Source organism: Bombus affinis, chromosome 14 (genome assembly GCF_024516045.1).
Source record: "Bombus affinis isolate iyBomAffi1 chromosome 14, iyBomAffi1.2, whole genome shotgun sequence".
NCBI lineage: Eukaryota > Metazoa > Arthropoda > Insecta > Hymenoptera > Apidae > Bombus > Bombus affinis.
The window spans coordinates 7,503,564-7,522,804 of NC_066357.1; the positions used below are offsets into that span (position 1 = coordinate 7,503,564).

The 19,241-nt window shown below is 40.2% G+C and overlaps 1 protein-coding gene and 1 long non-coding RNA gene across 7 annotated transcripts in view; one reads left to right on the plus strand and one right to left on the minus strand.

The window, feature by feature from the left end:
* LOC126923997 (uncharacterized) overlaps positions 1-19,241 on the plus strand; it is a 301,345-nt gene that overhangs the window by 122,383 nt on the left and 159,721 nt on the right. For all 6 annotated transcript variants that reach the window (XR_007713368.1, XR_007713363.1, XR_007713367.1 and 3 more), the window contains exon 3: positions 1,371-1,444. This is a non-coding gene — a long non-coding RNA (uncharacterized LOC126923997). The remainder of the gene's footprint in view (positions 1-1,370; positions 1,445-19,241) is intronic.
* Positions 1-19,241, minus strand: part of LOC126923992 (complexin) — a 324,121-nt gene that overhangs the window by 89,164 nt on the left and 215,716 nt on the right. The gene's annotated exons all lie outside the window — the stretch shown is intronic.

Genomic DNA, 19,241 nt, shown 5'->3' on the forward strand with positions numbered 1-19,241 from the left:
GGATAAGCAACTCCGTATCCGCATTCCCATTGTTAGCTGCGGCCCACGAGCTTGGAAATTCAGTGGCAGCTATTCAACGGCTAGGAAATTCAATGGTAACCGGAAACGTAGTTAGATTCACGCAACCGACCGGCCCGTTCGTTCGAATTCCGCCGTGGAAGAGCGCGATCTTTCTCAGGAAATTCCCAGCTAGCGTGATATCAACGATCGACCTGCTTCTACTCGCGCCGCTCAATTGGATTTCGACGGTAGTTCCCTGATACGTGATCACACGTGACATCATTTGCCAAATCCACTGGCTTTCGCAATCCTGGAGAATCTTCTCAGATACCTTTCTAGAGAACGGATTTTAATTTAATAAGGCGAAGAAGCGCGAGAAAGGAAACTCGAGCCGCCGTTTCTGCAGTCAAACTAACTCTTTACTTTGCCTACGCGAGATTTGGCCGCACCGCGTCGTAGATCCTTCGAGCGGATCAACTGGAAATGAAACGAGAGACAATTATCAACAGAAACGCATAAAGCAACAATCGCGCCACTTTACCCGAACGATGGAAACGGAGAACAGGCTGTATTCTCGATTGTCACCTCGACTACAAAGCAATCGGCGGCTCTAGTTGTCGGCCACGAGACAATGGCAGCTGATGGGCGACAATACGCGAGAAATTATGCACAATGAACGAGCACGAAGGCGCGACTCGCTCAATCACGGACAAAACGTCTCCGGTTTTCGTTCGATGCCGCGACATCAGCTACCAATTACAACCGACCTCCTCTGTCTTCTCGTGAAACGTTGTTGCTCGATCCACGCTGAATCGGCGAAAGTTGCAGCCGACGCAGCCGAGGCTGACTATTCGCATCTCGTTCTACTTGCCTTCCTATTCCGTTCTCCCTATCTACTGTCTTATCACCAGATCTGTTCTTCTTCCTTGTGTATTAATTATTGCGTTAACAGTGGATTCCATTTACTGGAATTATTTAGAGTGTTCTGTGTTGGAGAATAATTTTCCTATAGTTACTTTAAGGTGTATTTTTACCAATTTTCCGATTTTAAGTCATTTTTTGACCGAGGGATCGTATTCTAATACGACACGATCGGAGATGGAGATAATTTGTTACGAAGATATAAGCGTCTGAAAAATAATTTTGAAGTTGACGAAATCTTATAAAAATCAGAGGTACAACTGTGAAAACGAGCAATACCTTGATAGCCGTGATAATTTGGTATCATAACAGGCATGCGTTTAAAATACTATCTGGAAAATTCACCAGGGAAAAATGTTGTCTTGAAACGAGATATCTTATGAAATTCTACATGCGATTTCCTTCAAATTTCAAAGAATAGATATTTTAATAATAATTTTCTATTTCAGATTTCTCAATTACAATTGACCGAAGTTCAGAAACCGGGGGATAACACACCTAGCTACACTGTTTCACCATCGAAGTAAGTTTCTAATTGAATTTCAAGTTGTCGCAGTACACGCTCAATACGAGCTTTAAATGTCTCGCCCGGAATTCAGCGAATTATTATTTGCGTTGGCTGTTTCTCGCCAGGTGTCAAACACTATCCCGAGTCCGTTTAGTACGATTTAATAACGAAATAATAATTTCTACCGTTTCACTCGTAATAGCGCACACGAAATTTTATTGCTTTCGCCGATTTTCATATCGCCTTGCTAGTTTGCGTACGTAATCTCGGCCAATAACAATTTCCCTGGATCCTCCCTCGCGCGATATACGCTAACTCGCGAAAATACGTATTTAAACATTTATCATAGCAAACTCTTATATTCGTATTACATCAAACGTTTTAAAATCGCACTGGCGACGTAACGAGACGAAACAAATCCGAAAATGTATACTTAGCGTACTTAGAGTACTTAGAGAAAAAGAAGATAAACCTGAGAATCCAAGAAATTATTAATCGTCGTTTGGGATCTTGGTCCGCAAGCAATTTATAGTCTCAACGTCATAATAAAAATCTCAGCAATTATATTAATAGCTTTGAACGCTATCTTTGTTTATGTCCATCGTATTTTTAATTACACCTTTAGTTATTTACATATTCATATCGTTGGATTATTATACCCATTAGATATCCGTATACATATCTCCAGATTTATTTCAAACGTTAGCAATATAAGTCGGGCATTTAACGAAATTTCAAAACGTTTCAGACAAGACATAATAATACCTACGTAAGAGTTGTTTACAAGTGTTGGCGTACTTCGGCGAGCTTGTGTATACGCGTCATTTAACTTATTGCCCGTGGTAAATTCAATTCGCGAGACATACTGCTCGCCAGAGCTAAATGCTGCAGCGAAATCCCCGGTCTGTTCATCAGCGATCCAAGGAGTTGGATTAAACTTGGGACAGGGCTGGCTCGCGAGAGTCGCTCTCTCCTCCTCTCTCGGAGAAAAGAGCTGGTAGGAGCGAGTAAATCGGGGCTGACAGGCCCGTGAAAACATAGAGGCACTGCCGCGTAGTATCGTACATCAGGAAACCAGGCTGGCCGAGTTAATTGTATAAATTTACAATGAATTAGCGGCTCGCAGCTTGAAGCACCGGGAACACGGATTTACCAACTTTCCTAACGATATCTTATGGGCCGACGTTTTCCGTCAAATCCGTGACGTGCCTCGTTGAACAGTAACCGAACCCTGGCCTCGTAATTAATAAAACTTGAACGAGCTTCGACTCGCAGAAACGATACAGTTCGCTTAATGCGCGAGCTGGAAAATTCCCCGAATCGTCCGGATGCGAAAACGCGGTCAACTTTGCCCAGATGCTGCTGCGATCAACAGACGCGATTCGGAAAAGTTGGAAGGTTGAAATTTTCTAGAGAGGAATCAGACGGAACGATGCAAATTCGATGGCAGAATGCTCGCAATTTTTTCACCCAGCTAACGGTTATCGCTTTTCCCGTTATTTTTCACGGTCGGAAACGGGGTTATTCCGTTTCCAATGAGACAAGAGCAACGACGGCGTCGTGCAGAGTTTTAGAACGGTCGTCTGACCCAGGTAAATCATAGCTCTGATCAATTATTTATATTACATAATTTTTCTTTCTGAATAATTACGGGTCCTTCGTCAACCTGTTATTTATTTATGAACATTTTTTTAACTGGGATCATATGTACACAGGAGTCTTGAACGATAGAGGCGAATGTTTCTTCTGATAAAAAATAATATAGCGAGTTGTCTCATGCTCTATGGATTTTGTAATTTTCATTATATTCTTGTAGTGTTTCAATCGCGAGATTTAGGTATCTCCTCCTATGACTAAAGTCTATGACTAAAAATCATCTTTTATGAATAGAAGAATCATATTATTCAAAGAAGAAGAAATCCACCTCATTCAAACACCTTTCATAGATAAACGATATTTCTCTGATTCTTAAGATTTAAAAGAATATCCTGCTATCTAGAAGCTCGAAGAAATTCAAAGAAAAAATGAATAAAAAGAGAAAAAGATAGCAACTGATTAAGACTATGATCTTTTCCCCGATCAGGCAACTGTTTCAAAATATACTGCGTCGTGCCGTCGAGATATCGTCTTTTTCTACTAGCTGATTCCCCAGGCAATCTTCGTTTCCCGTTACACGTACTATCACCGATAGAATACATAAATTCATTATCCGGATCCGCGATCCCGCAACCGTTTCGAGCTATTCGCAATTTATACGCGTCGCGAAACCATCGATAGCGCATGATGCATGCACTTGGAGCGTAGCTTCGCACCACGGCTGTAAGATATAGCTGCGTTTATTCGAGAGCGGATCTCATAAATCTCTTTTGCTTATACACAATTCCCTCGCACAATACTCGCTTATCATTCAATTTAACTGGTTTCCAAACGCGAAACGGGAGACTGCCATTTACGATACGTTTATTCGAAAACCTGTATATTTATAGGGACGTTTCAGGCGAATCTTTTATAATTGTCGGAGCGTGTTTCGAAGCAACAAGAAGTAAAAGGACGATAGAGCAAACGTACGCATACTCTTGGGTCACTTCTTCTATCGTCATCATCATATCGTAAATTGATTTTAAGAGACTGATCGATGCGCAGTGAAATATCGGCATCTGCAAGAACGAGGTAAGTTATGGCCACGAGTTTTCCGTGAAATTTATGAAAGAAACGTTCTAGAAAAGTTCGTTATCCTCGGTTATCCGTCTAGTCTTTAAGATACGGATCGGACGAGAAAGATTCTTTTCAATTTGCAAAGTTTCCTGATATAAGATTAGAAGCACTAATTAGGTGGAAGAGTATCGTTAAAAATAGACAGTGGCTCGAGATGTACATAGAAGAGAAAATACGTATAAAAGTAACAAGATATTTATGGGAAGCACACGCTTCGCGAAGATAGCCACAGTGCTTGAACAGTCAATTGTTCGCCACATCGATAAAACACGATATATAGCGAGACCATCTTCAACGCGAATTGCATGTTTAATACTACTATTCATGCCGTATAATAATTTTCCAACTAAGTGTATGCTTGCGATAAACATCTCGTAACTTCTACGTATATTTCCAATTCTACTATCGTAACTGTAAAAATCCTGTTCCGTTAAATTTGCCAAATTCTCTGGAAATATCATACAACGTACGTAGCATATTTGTAAAAAAGTTCTGTACTGACGATAAACATGGAAATAGTTTCGTGAGGCAGCGAAACGTAAAAATGGACATCTCGCCTGATGGATTTCGTTAATAAACGCTTTTCGATGGAAACGCGATATTTTTTTCAAAGACTAGCGGAAAGTGGAAAGCATCTGTTAGGTATGTTGATGGGATAGCGCACGAGGAGCTTATCGATCGTTCGCCAAAAGTCGACGAATAAAGAAGCCGAGAACGGAAGACGAATGAGGTGCTATAACGCGAGTTAGGCGAAGCGATAAAGCCAAACTGCAGTTTGTCTCGCGCTCAGGATATCGGCAACCCACTAACCTTTTGGTCAACTTCGGTTCGTTTCGGCGTTGGAAAGTTTGGCCGACGAACCGGACCGCACCGCACCGATTACGGGTTCGCTGGTCAAGGAATTAAATCTTGGTTCATCGAACGACGCTGATTCGCCAAGTAATCTCCGCTCGTTCGTTCATGAAAAAAAAAAAAAAAAAATACCAGCTGTCTGTTCCATACCGACCTACACTTTGTCCTCTGCCTCTCGAACGTCTTCTGCAGACTATTGCCCAGCTGACAGCTGAGAAATTGCGAAGAATGGGAGAATAACGTCATTCATTCTACACATTTTCTTTCTCCAGGCGTTTAAAATATTATTTAATACGACTCTGTGTATCTTGATCTTTTCGACGTGTAGAATATGTTTCCTAGAAAATGCATAATAAAGTTTCTCGGTTTACGGTTTCGTTTCGAAGAGAATAAGAGCTTGAACGCGTGTACTTGTAAAATTTTCGAATTCCATTGTCTCAAAAGCTTTAAAGGAGAATCTTTTATTCAACGTTTTCTGTCGATCGTCTTGTCTACCTGGCATTTCATACATTCGTATACACCTGATAGGTTTCCAATCTGAATTTTACATTCGATATTAGGTCCGTTTACAAAGATTTTCAAAATATTCTCAAGACTAAACTGAAGACACATAAATATCTTTTGTATTTCGATGACAAATAGGAATAATTTGGACAATTGAAAGGTCCAAAATTTGTATTATTTCCGATTAAAGATTGATAGTCCGAGAAAAGTACACAGCGAAATCGTGTTTGATTCGGTCAAGTCGGTGGTCGTGCGTGGCAAGTAGCAGGCGAACCTCCTCAAATTGCATCCGCGTGGATTAGCGAAGTTGCGGTAGGTTTAGGCAGAGAAGCGTTGCAGTTAGGCGTCGCCGGTATTGGTTCCCTCGGAGGAGACGGGCGTCGTGAAACTTCTCTCCCTTTAGACACCGGAACTTCTCTTCGACGTTCCGCGGAGCTACGACGTAGACGGGCCAAGTTCATCCGATTATTATTCGGGAAATTAATTCTCGCTTCTCGCCGGGAGGGTGTGTGCTTTATTCAAACGTGGCCGTCCTACGGATTAAGCCGAACTCATTACGTTTTGCCGCTTTGCCCGGAAGATTCGCCGCTCGAGTAACCCGGAATGACCCTGTTCTTGCGCTCTGAATGTCTCACGGTTTTGCGATTTCCATCCCCGTGAACACGTGTTCCGACGCTTCAAGTTCAAAGTTTACTATATTTCGTCCATAGTTAGGAAACTCACTGCGTGTTTTACGTCACGATCTCGACAGTGTAGCCCGACATGTTTAAGCTGAAAAAATTGTTCTACCGTGAACTAATTGCGAAGAAGAACGTGCTATGAGGGAAAATACAAGTTGGAGGAGTTTTGTATAAAATCAATGGAACGGTTAATTTTCTCTGATCAATGAATTAATACAAAATTAACAAATCCTATGATTACCAACATATTAATAAAACTTCAACGAAGTGAATATTCGTACACTAGCAAAATTTCAATGAAACGAATATTGCATTTTAGAAAGTTTTCCTATAAATAACAGAAAGTGTGTGTAATTTGTCATTTGTTCTTGGTAAGTAGTTTTCATTTATTGTCCATGTATTAGGTTGTCCGGAAAGTGACTTTCTTTTACAGACACGTCTCTTACAACAACGCGTCTTTATACAAACATGAAACCTAATCTGTCGAACGTTGTGATCTTTAGTTTGATAGAACAAAATGTTTCTTTTTTATTTGCATGAATTTTACAATCAATTCTCATTGAGAATTAAAAATAAATTTTTCTGGTGTGGTACAATGTCATGTTCAATAAGTGTTTATCGTCTGTTTGATTCTAGTTGAATCTAGTGCTCAAATCTAAAGGGTAATGTCTTTTTACACGGAAAATGTTATGCATCCATTATTAAACGAAAGAAACATTTCGGACAACCTAATATATGTACAGGCTCCAAGTCGCTCGTCTTCCATGCGTTTTCGAGAATAGCACGAAGAATCGATAGATGCGTTAGACCAATTCTTCGAGATTGAACGACGACTCGTAAGAACGAGAAAGAGGCGTAATAAAATCGATATCGAGCTAGAAGCTCGAACACGATGTCGAGCAAGGATAGGGGGACAGCAACGTTGTCGATCGCGGCACGGGACGCGCTCTTTAAACCAGATTAAGGTCTAGGTCGTGAGATCGTGCGCACACGATCCAATAACGGTACAAGCTCGCTAATGCGTAATCCGAATTAATAACAGGCTGGCATGTTTAAGCACGATCGGGGAACATCTCTTGAGTCGTCGGCTTGATAAACGCGTTTATCGTTCTCGTGGCTCGTGTATGTAGATTATTGTACACGGATCGTCGAATTGCTATAAATTTCATCGCACGGTAAACACGTCGTACGCTTAATTGCTATCGTTGCGACGCGTTATTTCATCATCGTTCGCGTCGTCCAGTGCTACTTTATAACTACGAATTTTCGGAAGCTCGTTTCATCCAGTAAACACGATGCTATCGCGACTAATAATTCTCTATATCGTGGGAGGAACGAGCGGCTGAAACGAGCGTGAAGTGTACGGTGCCTGGTGATGGAAGGCGAGATCGGGCAAATATTCGAAAATAATGTCGCCAACGAAACGGTCAAAGAATTGTATTCTATCCACTCACGCGTCAATGCCGACGGATTATCCGCTATTGACCTAGATAGCGTTTTACGATGTTGTAAATAATCGTACGCTCGCGTTTATCGTAAAAGTTTTACTGTGTCGTTGTTGCGACGCGACATTCCCTTTAACACGTACATCGGTTCGAAGGTGTTTCAACGTTTATAAAAACTTGCCATGAATATTCATTTTATGATTGCATTAGCATTCTAATGAGCCACGAGTGTCATAATTATATCGGTTAAAAGAAACATTGGGCTATGAAAATGTATATATGTAGAAGTTTGCAACATATTTATGGCAAGCGTGCAATTCGCTGTATTTAATAAATCGCTTTAATTAATACGATCGTATTTAATAGTTATTATATTATACACTGTCCAACGAAACGACAGCATATCGTATTGTGTGACGATTTCAGAGATTAAAAGTTCCTCGAATTTGACGTGATTTTCTATGGTGATGATATTTAATAGCGATACGATAGATGCTTTATTGTTGATTTCCATATCTATCGGTGGTGTTGAAATATTATTTCAGATTGGTCGCGAATTTTCCCGATATGATCACGATGATCGTGTACCGTTACACCGTTAATGAAATTATACTAATTTATACCGCACGTAATATATCCCTAAATAATTTTCCGTGATAAACGTTCAAATATTTTCGCGCTAATATATTTCAAGAGTGGTTATATATATGAAAAAATGAAAAAGATCTATCGCCTAGACATTTCTCAATGTTTTCAAACGACGAAGGACCATGTACTATATCGTCGTTTTTCCCCCTTTATCTTTCGGGTCGGCACGCGAGCGCGACACTTCTCCCGAATTAATAATCGTCCGAGGCTTTTAACGCACGGCGATTTTTCTTGCGAGAAATGAATTTCAACGTAATCCCGGGTAATTTTCCTATTGCGAACGGCTGCTGGACGCGGGCCAAACGCTTCCCACTTTTTGCCACAGCTTCACGCTGCTGCACACTCTGTCATTTCGTTTTCGCGAAATTCCTGGCCTCGATTTCGCTTCTCCCCACGGCTTGTACGTATATTTTTCTCACTCTGGTTGCAAGTACGCTGCTATTAAAATCATCGCTGCGCTTTCCTTCACATTGGATCGAGTAATAAGTTCGTTCGCTTTCCACCACTCTATACTACGATATGTTGTTTTATTAGTACAGTTTCATTGACTAGAATGTTAATAAAAACCGTCGAATGAATATAAAAATACGCGTATTTGAATTCCTCGTTGAAGAATGTGTATTTTTAAAGAAATGCGATTATTAAGTTAATCAGATAAATTTTATGCGAAAACGATAACCTTTAAGAGCGCTGTGAGTGTGAATATATTGCTCGGTTTAATATTTCCAGAGTATCTTTTAACTTTTATTTTACGATACAACCATTTTTCCATTCGCTCTGTTACTTCGAATGTAAAATATTTGAGAAAAACAACGATGCGGTATCGTATACGTATAATTTCCAAGGAGTGAAGGATCTTTGGATCGGAGCCAGATAGCGGCACAACCCTCTCGTTTCTAGTTATAGATCTCCTCTTTAAATACGCCGACCCAAGTTGCTTTCTTCGTTTTCACGTCGGGAAACTACCGCGGAAAGGAGAGGAAGACGAAAAGTTCCGATTTGGCCCAGTTTATTTCAGCGTGGAGAAGCGTGGCCTCGATGAAACTTTTGAAAAAAAAGAAGAGCGTTCTATGTGAAGATCGCGAGAGAAAAACACGACAAATATATTTTCATTGATTTTTTTTTATTTTCACGTCACTCTGTGATTAAACAGGAGGATTTCAATATGGCATAATTAAAAGTGAAAATAATTTGTTAGGTGGACGTAAATCCTTTAAAAATGGAAGCTAAAGTGCTGTGAAAAATACCTCTGAAAATAACAATCCCTGCTTAATATTATAAATACAACGTGGCAGCTATTGCACGCACTATAATTTCGCGACAGATTTCTTTTTAAATTCGATTAAACAACAATACGATGTAATTTTAACGAGTTAATCCTGGCTACAGCCCATTATACGAAATTAACTCGGAATTTGCACCATAATCGTGTACAAATCACAATTTACGACCAACGTATAGATAGAAACAATATCTCATCTTGCGCATAGTTGAAGTAATATTATTCGTCATATGTATTTTACAAGTTACCTCGAGTTACTGTTAATAAGCACCGTGGCGTTATATTAACAAATTTAATACTCCGCAGCGAAGTTTTCCATTACGAATTTCCAACGGATAAACGTAAAAAGCGTGAAAAAGGAATTTTAGAAATATTCATACTCGCGCAAGATAATGATAGAAATATAAATAATAGAAATATACGTAATCACAAAACAGAAAGTTATACGATTCATGAATAGGAAAATTACTTATATGGTCATTAGAATGTATTTCTTTAGTCATCTTGGTAAGAATATAAAATTGCACAAACTGTCCGTGGTTTAATTATTAATCGGCAGCTTTTAGCGCAAGAAGACTCGGATGATAAAAATACATTTGATTACGTAGCAGGTCGCATCGCGAAAACCGCGAATCGAACGGATGGAAGTTAAAAGAAACAAGGACTTGGGGACGCCTCCGTGTGAGCGTTTCTTGCTGGCTTCGGCTGCGTTTGAATAATTCAACGGGTAATCGAAGGGAGCCCGTCGGAGTGAGGAATGGAGGGTTGTTTTTCATTATTCATTTTACGTCTCCCGTTTCCGTGTTTGATGCTTTATCGAGAGCCATTACCGTAATACCGGCCATACTGCCGCTAATAATTAATTTGGTGTCGAGTTAAGGGAGACGATGGGATTGCCGCGTTGATGGACTCGCCGAAGAGATAAAAAAAGAGAGAGAGAGAGGGAAAGAGAAAAAAGGAAACGTAGAAACAACCGGAATAACAGAAATGAACCGATAATTGAAACCAAATAAATTCCCCTTCCTTTCTCCCCATTTCTTTTTTTTTATGCAGACACATCGAAGGAAGAATTGCGTACAAAGCTAAACGAGAAAGAAAACAAACTCGAGCGAATGATACATGCAACTTCTTCGCGCATACGATATTCTCTGTCTGCCAGGCAAATGAAAATTCTCTCTTACGCCTGGTATACTCGCATTAATATTCGGACGCAGCAACTACTTGTGAATATGTTGCCTTGTATAGGAGGGGTCGATTTAAATACTCGTATTTCTTATTGTACGGAAATACGAAGCATTTACTGTAGCTCGAAAATACGTAAATAAATTATTTCTGAGAGTAAAGTTTAATTTCACGGTAGATGTTTAACGAAAAAAGCGTTGTCCTCTTCGTTTCTTAAGTTCGACGCGGTCTTCTGCTTTATCTCTCGCAAGCGATATCTGGTGCTATTAATGCCAATAATTGCGCAATTTCATGATAATTTTCGCCCTTATCTCCATGATAAATTACAAGTTCTTTCATAAGAACTCGTAATGTTTCCGTTGCGTGACGCGTCAAGTTTCTTGACGTATTATAAAGATATTGGTGTAATTTCTTCTGGCGTCAATTACACAAAATTAATCTATCTCGCAGTTCGTATTCGTTTCTAAGAATTGCTAGATTGCGACACGTAAACAAACGATCGATTATCAACGTGACGTGAAAATAAGACAGTTTGCAGTCGAACGTATCGATGTAACTCACGCTGCATTCGCGTGAGACGAAGCTTTTAATATTTAAATTAAATCACAGACGGTTCCCCCTTCAATTTGTTCCATATGTCTAATCGCGACGATACACATCGCACAAAGTTTTCCGGTTTTCCGCTAAGCGAAACCGGAAAACTTTGTCAGTCGTGGAGAACAACGCGAAACCACGCGGCGTTGACTTAAATGGCTCTCTCTCTCTCTCTCTGCTCTCTCTAGGCCAAAGCGCTGCACGTAGGGAATGAAAAGTACGGTGTACCTAGCGATAATTGCCCGCGTATTATATATATGGCCGACGTGAGAGCCAGTCCATAAGTCATCGTTAATTACGACGTTACTCTGCGAGTGATTTATCGCGTGTTTCGTGACGCTCTTGCGGTCGGTGTGCACAGCTTGCTATCGTCTACCGAGTTCCATTTCTTTCCCAGCACGATGTAGATGTCAATGTAAATTGATCCTCGAGATGACAAAGCACATGCTTTATTTACTCGTCCACTTTTGAAATCAAAACTTATACGAGCACTGCAGAGAAAGAGATAAGTTAGACTTGCTATTTTCTACAGGGAAACATTTTTAAGACTCGCTACGTTGTTAATCGATCTCGTATTAGAAAAATTATCTTTATATTTGATTGGCTATGTTGTAATATATTAGAACGAAACGCGTGTTTTTTCATTCCCTTCAAAAGTTACGAAAAACAATCGTTCTTGGTATTTCAATATTGAATGATATCGAAATATTGCCTCCCTCGACATAGTCGTACCTTTGTTCCTTTCGTAAAAATTCATAAATTTATAGAATATTTTGAAAAGTTCCGCATCGTTGGACTCAATATGTTATTTTCATTTTCAGTTACGTAATAGTGAAATTCTTCTATTTAAAGTGACATTAAAATCAGAAAATTATCATGACTCTCTTTTGTAGTATTCCTATCATTTTGTCCTTTATTGCACGCTTTATGATATAGCGTGTAATAATGGCAACGTGTACTTCCTATATAGTGACCATTTGGAACGATAAAATAGTTTGAAAATACACGATCCGTTGTCTAGTAACGCCCTGTTAAATAAATCAGCTGTACGATCTGATTTGTGTCGGTAACATGCGCGCAGTAGAATAGCCTGTCGTTGATCAGACATTCCAGGAATTAAATTCGTGCGATACCCTATGTGCCCTTCATTCCCTCGTGAAACTGTGCATACACGGTGTGTTTCTTATTTTTCCGGCTGAACTGTATAATCACAATGTATAAGCAAAAGCAAAAAAAAAGAAAAAGAAATGTTGTTCAACGTTTTACCTCGATCGATTTGTTACAAACTTGCGATGAAGTACCCAGCGTACAGTGAAATAATATACATGGGAAGAAATTTGTCATTACGAAGTACGAGAGATCGTAATATAGTGGAAAATTAATTACTTAGGGCGAATTAACACAGTGGATTAATAACGTAGTCCCTGATGTTTCGTAAAATTTTCATGTTTGCAACGTTTAATAACTTCCATGGTACATCGATGTTGAGATTTTACGATGACGACATTTCATAATGGATAGACTGTAGATCTTAATCATTCTCGAGGGAATGTGTATAATATGCAAAAATGTACGAACTATGCTAAGTTTAGCACTCATTATAATATTTAGTAGATAAAACTGTTTAGGTCCTCTATTCGCCCCCGTTGTAAAAACACGAATTTCCATAAGCATCAGCAGACTGGTAATGAGGATTTGAGCATTTAAGCAATCGTGGTTGTTTGCAGTGCAGATAAAGTAAACACGATTCTCATCCTTTGCACTACCCGATCCAAAATCTGCTATTGTGCGCATATTCAGGCCACGTTCGATATTTGTTTGTTATTTTAGAACGTCTAAAGCCGAACTTTATACAAAACTATTTTTTTATTTTCATCGTAAACTACGCTCTTACAATTTGACCAGGACAATAGGAAACACCCTGTACATTCGAAACCAGCATTGCGTGAAAAACGTAGCGATCGATCGGCAATGGAAATAGCGCTTGTTACTTTGCCGATAATTAAGTCTGTATTACGTATGCCTGTAACAAATACCAATCGAATGATTACATTGGCACACGGTCGCTGAGAATTACTTCGCGTAACACGTACCTATATAGAGGGTAGAGGGCAGAGGCTCGCGAGATATACGCCATAAGTCGCCATTAATTACAGCGGTATTGGCGTGATTTATCACGTGCTTGGTTAGTTTGGCATTGCGATTATTCCCGTTACTCTACCAGATCCGACTGTTTAGGCGTTGCGGAAATACACTATCAGTCGTAAGTATTGGGTTGGCAACTAAGTGATTGCGGATTTTGTCATTAGGTGGTATCGACAAAAGCCGCAATCACTTAGTTGCCAACCCAATATTAGAATATTCGTCGGTTACATTCGGTAAAAAGCTTTGACAAATATTGCTTCAGTCGATGTTTTACATTAGAATAATAGTATTATCTAGTGATATTAATAACAGCGTTATCTACATTAGCAGCGTTAAATTTGTAACAGTCTCGACTGACTTGTAACTGTACGCTTGCGTTACTGTTTATCTGGGCAAAGAATAGTAGTTCGATTTTTCACAGTGGAACGCGTATCTTGCGAAGTTTACACTATCAGAAGATGGCTAACCTTCCCCTTGTTTGTTACGGTGGACGATCGAGAGGGGGCCACTTTATTTGGCGAGACGGTAAGCAAAGCTTAACCCGATTTCTCTTCGTTCCCCTCTTAAGAACGAAAGCGGAATATTTACGAAACGTTCCGTCTTATCTTCTTTATCTTATATATATATACCGTCCTTCTAAATTGTCCCGATATCTGCCTATTCTAAATTCTCGAAGCGACATTTACGAGTTTCGTCTAACCTTAGCGATCTCTAACCCCTGTAGCGTCGTGTCGCTCCTGGGAACGCGGATCTTCTTCATTTTTTATACCAACCAGGAAAACTCAGCTACCACCTACGCATCCTATTTCGATTTCCCCCGAATCCCTCGTGAAACTTACGAAACGAAGCGATATCACGCGACATTTCTGATATTATCGTAAATGGAAGAACCTCGCAACGTTTTTCGTTAACCCGTTGAACGTCCTGACGATCATTCGTGAAAATAAATTTGCTGTTCAGGTGGTCAGGCTTGGACTTCTTTCTAATAACATTTGCGCAAATGTAAATTCATTCGTCGAACTCTTTCTTCGAATAATTCACATGGAGATCTTGCCGCTTCAGTCTCCTCGAGCTCTTTCTTAACCACCGGGGATAAAGTCGTCCATCGACAAAAGGAGACGCTTAGTTGCTCGCAAACTATTGCTCCGAGCTTTCAACAGACTGCTTATACTCGGTGTATTTATGGACAGCTATCACTCTATCACACTACGCGGTGTAAAGAAAAGAATCATGAAAATCGACGTCGACTCTCTTTCCCGATTGCCAAACCGCCGATCAACAAGAACAAGTAATGAATTACACGATCTATCACTAGAAATTTCCTGTTTACAGTCAGTGTATTCATGGACAGCCATCGCTTCATCTGACGCTGTTACGTAAAGAGGAAATTATCCGAGTCGACGCTCGAAACGTTAAGCTTCTTTCTCAATTGACATAGACAAAACTGTCGATCGACAAAAAGAGGCGGTTTGTCACTCGTGGAACATGGGTTGTCGAAAATCTGTTTAACTTCGCGAGAGGTGTCCGATAGGAGCCATTAATCGCGTACGATTAAAGAATCTGGAGGGCGGAAAGTGAGCGGCGTATAAACATAGGGGTGACTGGGGTGCGCGTCGCAGCCGAGATTTCATTAGTAGATTGCTTAATCTGCATTCGGAGGCTCCATCGATCCCCGAACGCGCAGCGTCGGGAGGCTAACGCCGGCATTATTCCACGGCCGGCCGCAAAGTGCTCTTTCTAAGCGTCGATTTGAAATTCCAGGGCTTAGCCTACTTTCCTCCCTACCGCTAAACCGTGGATTTATTTCCTTTCTCTGACCCCCGTGGAACAGTCTGTTTTCTACTTACGCTACTTCGCCTGTCATCAGGCCATGATAATGCACCTGTCGAAATCTCTCACCTGAAACAGACCAAAGATAGGGGATTCGTGAGATTTCGTAGAATATTCTGCAGCCTCGTGCGTAGAAACGAGGTAGGAGATCGGTGACGAGGAGAAGGCGAAGGGTTGCAAATGTTTGCTATGATATTTGGATGAACGAGTTTCGCTTCATTGGCGGGTTAGCCGTACGACTGACGTATTATTGTTATTTTACAGCGGTTACGAAAGATACTCGCGATAGGTCGTACTCGCGATAGTATTTACGTGTTAATTGATTAGAAGAATATCAAATTTTGTATCATTTGAGAAGAGAAAACATTTGATACTATGAATGAAACGAGAATGGAATGTAGAAACTGTTGAAAAATCGCTTCATTGGGAAATAGGAATATACGTAAATACCTTTAGTAGTGGCTGTATTATATTACGTTTAGTCGACTGGCTTTGAAATTGGACTTGACTTACATTCACGGTATGAAAACGTATCTCTATTCAGATCACTTATATGTGTTATAGTTAACATTTCCCGCCGTTTATTAATCTAATTAATTATAATCTAATTAATTTAAATAATTAGCTATCTGTCACTCGAGTCACTTAATATTTTTCTTACTGCTATGCATTCGTTGGTCGTCTCTCTGCGATTGTCTGCTCCATGTGACGAGATTAATTTGTTCTTCTAAACCTAACGTAATTACATTGATTATGCAATCCACTGTGGAAATGTAAAGGGCGATCGATAACGGCAATTTTGACGCTCGTTAGGAGATTCATAGAAGGAGTTCAGGTCAGAAGTTCGATGTAAAATCATTGGTTTCCTTTAACAGAATGTTACGCTGTCCGTTAGAAAGCTTGCGGAATTCTGAAGGGCTCGTTGGTGGCCGGGAACACGAGGTTAATTTGATCTTTATCTCGCGCAATATCCGCTTCTGCACCCTCTTTCTCGTCCTCAGTTTTAGTCCCGTTCCGCGGTTCCCCTCGATTCCTCTTCCGGCTTTTCCGAGATTATTAATTTCTTTTTCATTTCACGGTCGCGTTCTGCTTTGTGCTTCGATCATTTTTATCTTAAAATAACGGTTTGCAATTCTCCTTTCGCGCGATTCCACGCAAAATTCGTGGCTCGTCCCTTTTTTATCGCGGCCAACTCACGAACGAACTTTCGTTCGGAAGTTCGCAACACTTCTGTTTTTAGATGAAAGAAATTTCTTCTCAGAAATAAGAACATTATAACCAGAAGCGTAATCTCCAAATATAATTAACTATGGTTGTAAAGTACTATCGGAACATATTATAAATTTAAAATGCTATATTATAAAATGTTAATATCACTTACAAAAGATTCATTTATAATAAAGGGAGATATTATTTCTTTTGAAATCCTAATAGGTTCTAAACTTTTTCACCGCGCTGTACATATAACGCAATCATCAAAGTTTAAAAGGGGATCGAGCCTCATAATGGCGTTCAGTGTCACCGATACGGCCGTGCACGTGTACCAGCTTCTATTACGATATAGCGGTTTGACGTCAAGAGACAAAAGTTTGCACATTTTGCCTGTCTGAATAAGTAAATTGCTAGAACACGAGAAGACAAGAATCTTGACATTCGAAGACTGTAAACTTACAGACTGCGTAACTACACCTCAGCTATTCAATCTCGATTCACATTTTTATTATTCCTACAGTTGCTATTTCTTTCGAGTATCCTTGTTCTTTTATTGAAGCATATCCTTTTTTTTAGTAGGGGCCGCTTTTATCATACTTCTTCCTACTGGAATTCTATTTTTATAGTTTAAGAAGCTACTTTTCTTTATCGCTCTACTAACTTCTTCTCTTTTCTTTATTTCCTCCTACAATGGCTTTTTTATCGGCGAAATTTCTCATTCATCGAGAAAAGTGAATTCCGTCGTTTCGTTAGAATTCCCCGACCAAAAAACCGTCGCAAGTTCCAATTTCATTACGTTGGCGAATGGCGTGTCTATGTGTACAGGAAGGTGTAGCAAGTGGAAGCCCGTCGGATGATAGATTATTTCCCCCGTCACCGATCCGAGATGGATGCTGTTCACGGAAGTAGTTGGATTCGGGAGGGGAACATCGGAAACATCCATCGTAGTCAACCAATGGCAGAAACTATTTTAGACACAGCGATCGCCGGTGACTAACGAATCTCTGGATGTACGATGTCCACGTTCGGATAGTAGGCGAAGGAACGGTTAATAGCGCAGAACAAATTTCTAGGCTTTGCTCTTAGATCTTACGCAAAATCCGCGTTCCTACGAATGGACAGATGTTTCTGAGGATACGCCTCGCCACACGATATTTTGAATACAACCCTAAACGTCGGTGCACAACGTGTGTCACGTGCAATTTCTTTAAGAGGCAGAAGAATATACGGAGGTAGATAGCGCGATTATAAATTCGCCGGGGGCGGCGAGGTCGTTGCTTCGTATTTCAGGTAGGCGGAATAAATTGTGCATCGTCTCGTATATTGCGGATTTCGGGGTGGATGACGTTTTTTCGGCTGACCTACTTCTCGAAATCATTATTCGTTTTACTTTCCCCAGCCGGTGAAAAATCCTACAAAAATATTCGACCGCTGCCAGTTGTTATACCGTGTCGATACCATTTACTCGTTTTATCTTTTATTCTGCGATTATGAAACGAGACCGCGGTTTGTATCGAGAACCGTGGTGTTTTTGATTAACCACTTTTTGCTGTTCGAAATTGGCTCTTAAATAAACGCATAGTGACGCGTTTTCCTCTTTAAATACTGTACAAAGATAATTATACACGATAATTACGGAATCATTACTCGAGTTTAACGAATGAAGAGTTAACTGAGAAACGGAATTACCAAAATTCAATGCATTTAACATATTAGAGTGAAGATATTGGAATGGAAAATTTTCGAAAATATATAAAGAAATGTTCATTCGGGAAAATGCAACGATTACGTATACAACTAAAAAGATCGCATTCTTCGTTCTAAAAAATAATTTGCATATGTAATACTTTGCTCGCACCAGGTTCGTTATACTCACTTCTCGATTATTAGTCGACGCAGCTGATTAAAAATCTCTCGAACAGGACGATTGTTCGGAAGCCAGTGCATCGTATCATTCCATTGCGTGATTTCATCGCATAAAACGAGAGGGAAACGCCTTTGAAAAGTTGACTGGCACGGTAACATTTTCCTTCCTCACGATCGTGTACATACGTTCCATGCACCGAGGTGAATTGCTTTTACACCGGAGATGAAGCGGTTCCCGCCCGTTTCATCCGCTTTGCCATGTCCTCACGACCGTAAGCTTCATCTCTTTGCAAGGCGGATTAATTTCGAGCAGTCTACTCGTGCGCGGCTGTCATACGTTTTCCAAAACTTTCTCCTTTTTTCACCCCCAACCCTCTTATCTCAAACGAAATGCGTCCCGTTGCGGTAGCCACCACAAAAAGAAAGCTTTTCGCTGAATGTAATCGTTGCCGCGTAATGTTTTCTTCATTCACGAGCAGAAAGTTTGTTAGACAAAGATAAGGCGGAAAACTTGATTTAAAGCGCGATAGAAAATAAAAGTGGCTATTTTTCGTCTGGAAGAGATTCTCAGGGAAAGAAACGTTGGTGCGTATCGCGAAACCTCTTTATGTTCGAAGCGTGTCATAGCCAACGAGTAGAATAGGGACGTGGCAGTAAAAGGGTCGTAAAATTTCGCGCGGAGTAACTCTATTTGGATTTCAGAGACACAGAAACTGCTGAATATTAAATCAGTACGTGCAGCTGGCGTGGTGAACAAAAGCAGTTGCAGGTAATCGGCTGAACCAGCATTTCTGTTGCGAGTATAAAATAGAGTACTAACTCTTAAAAGCTATCATCATAAAACGCGTTTATACTAT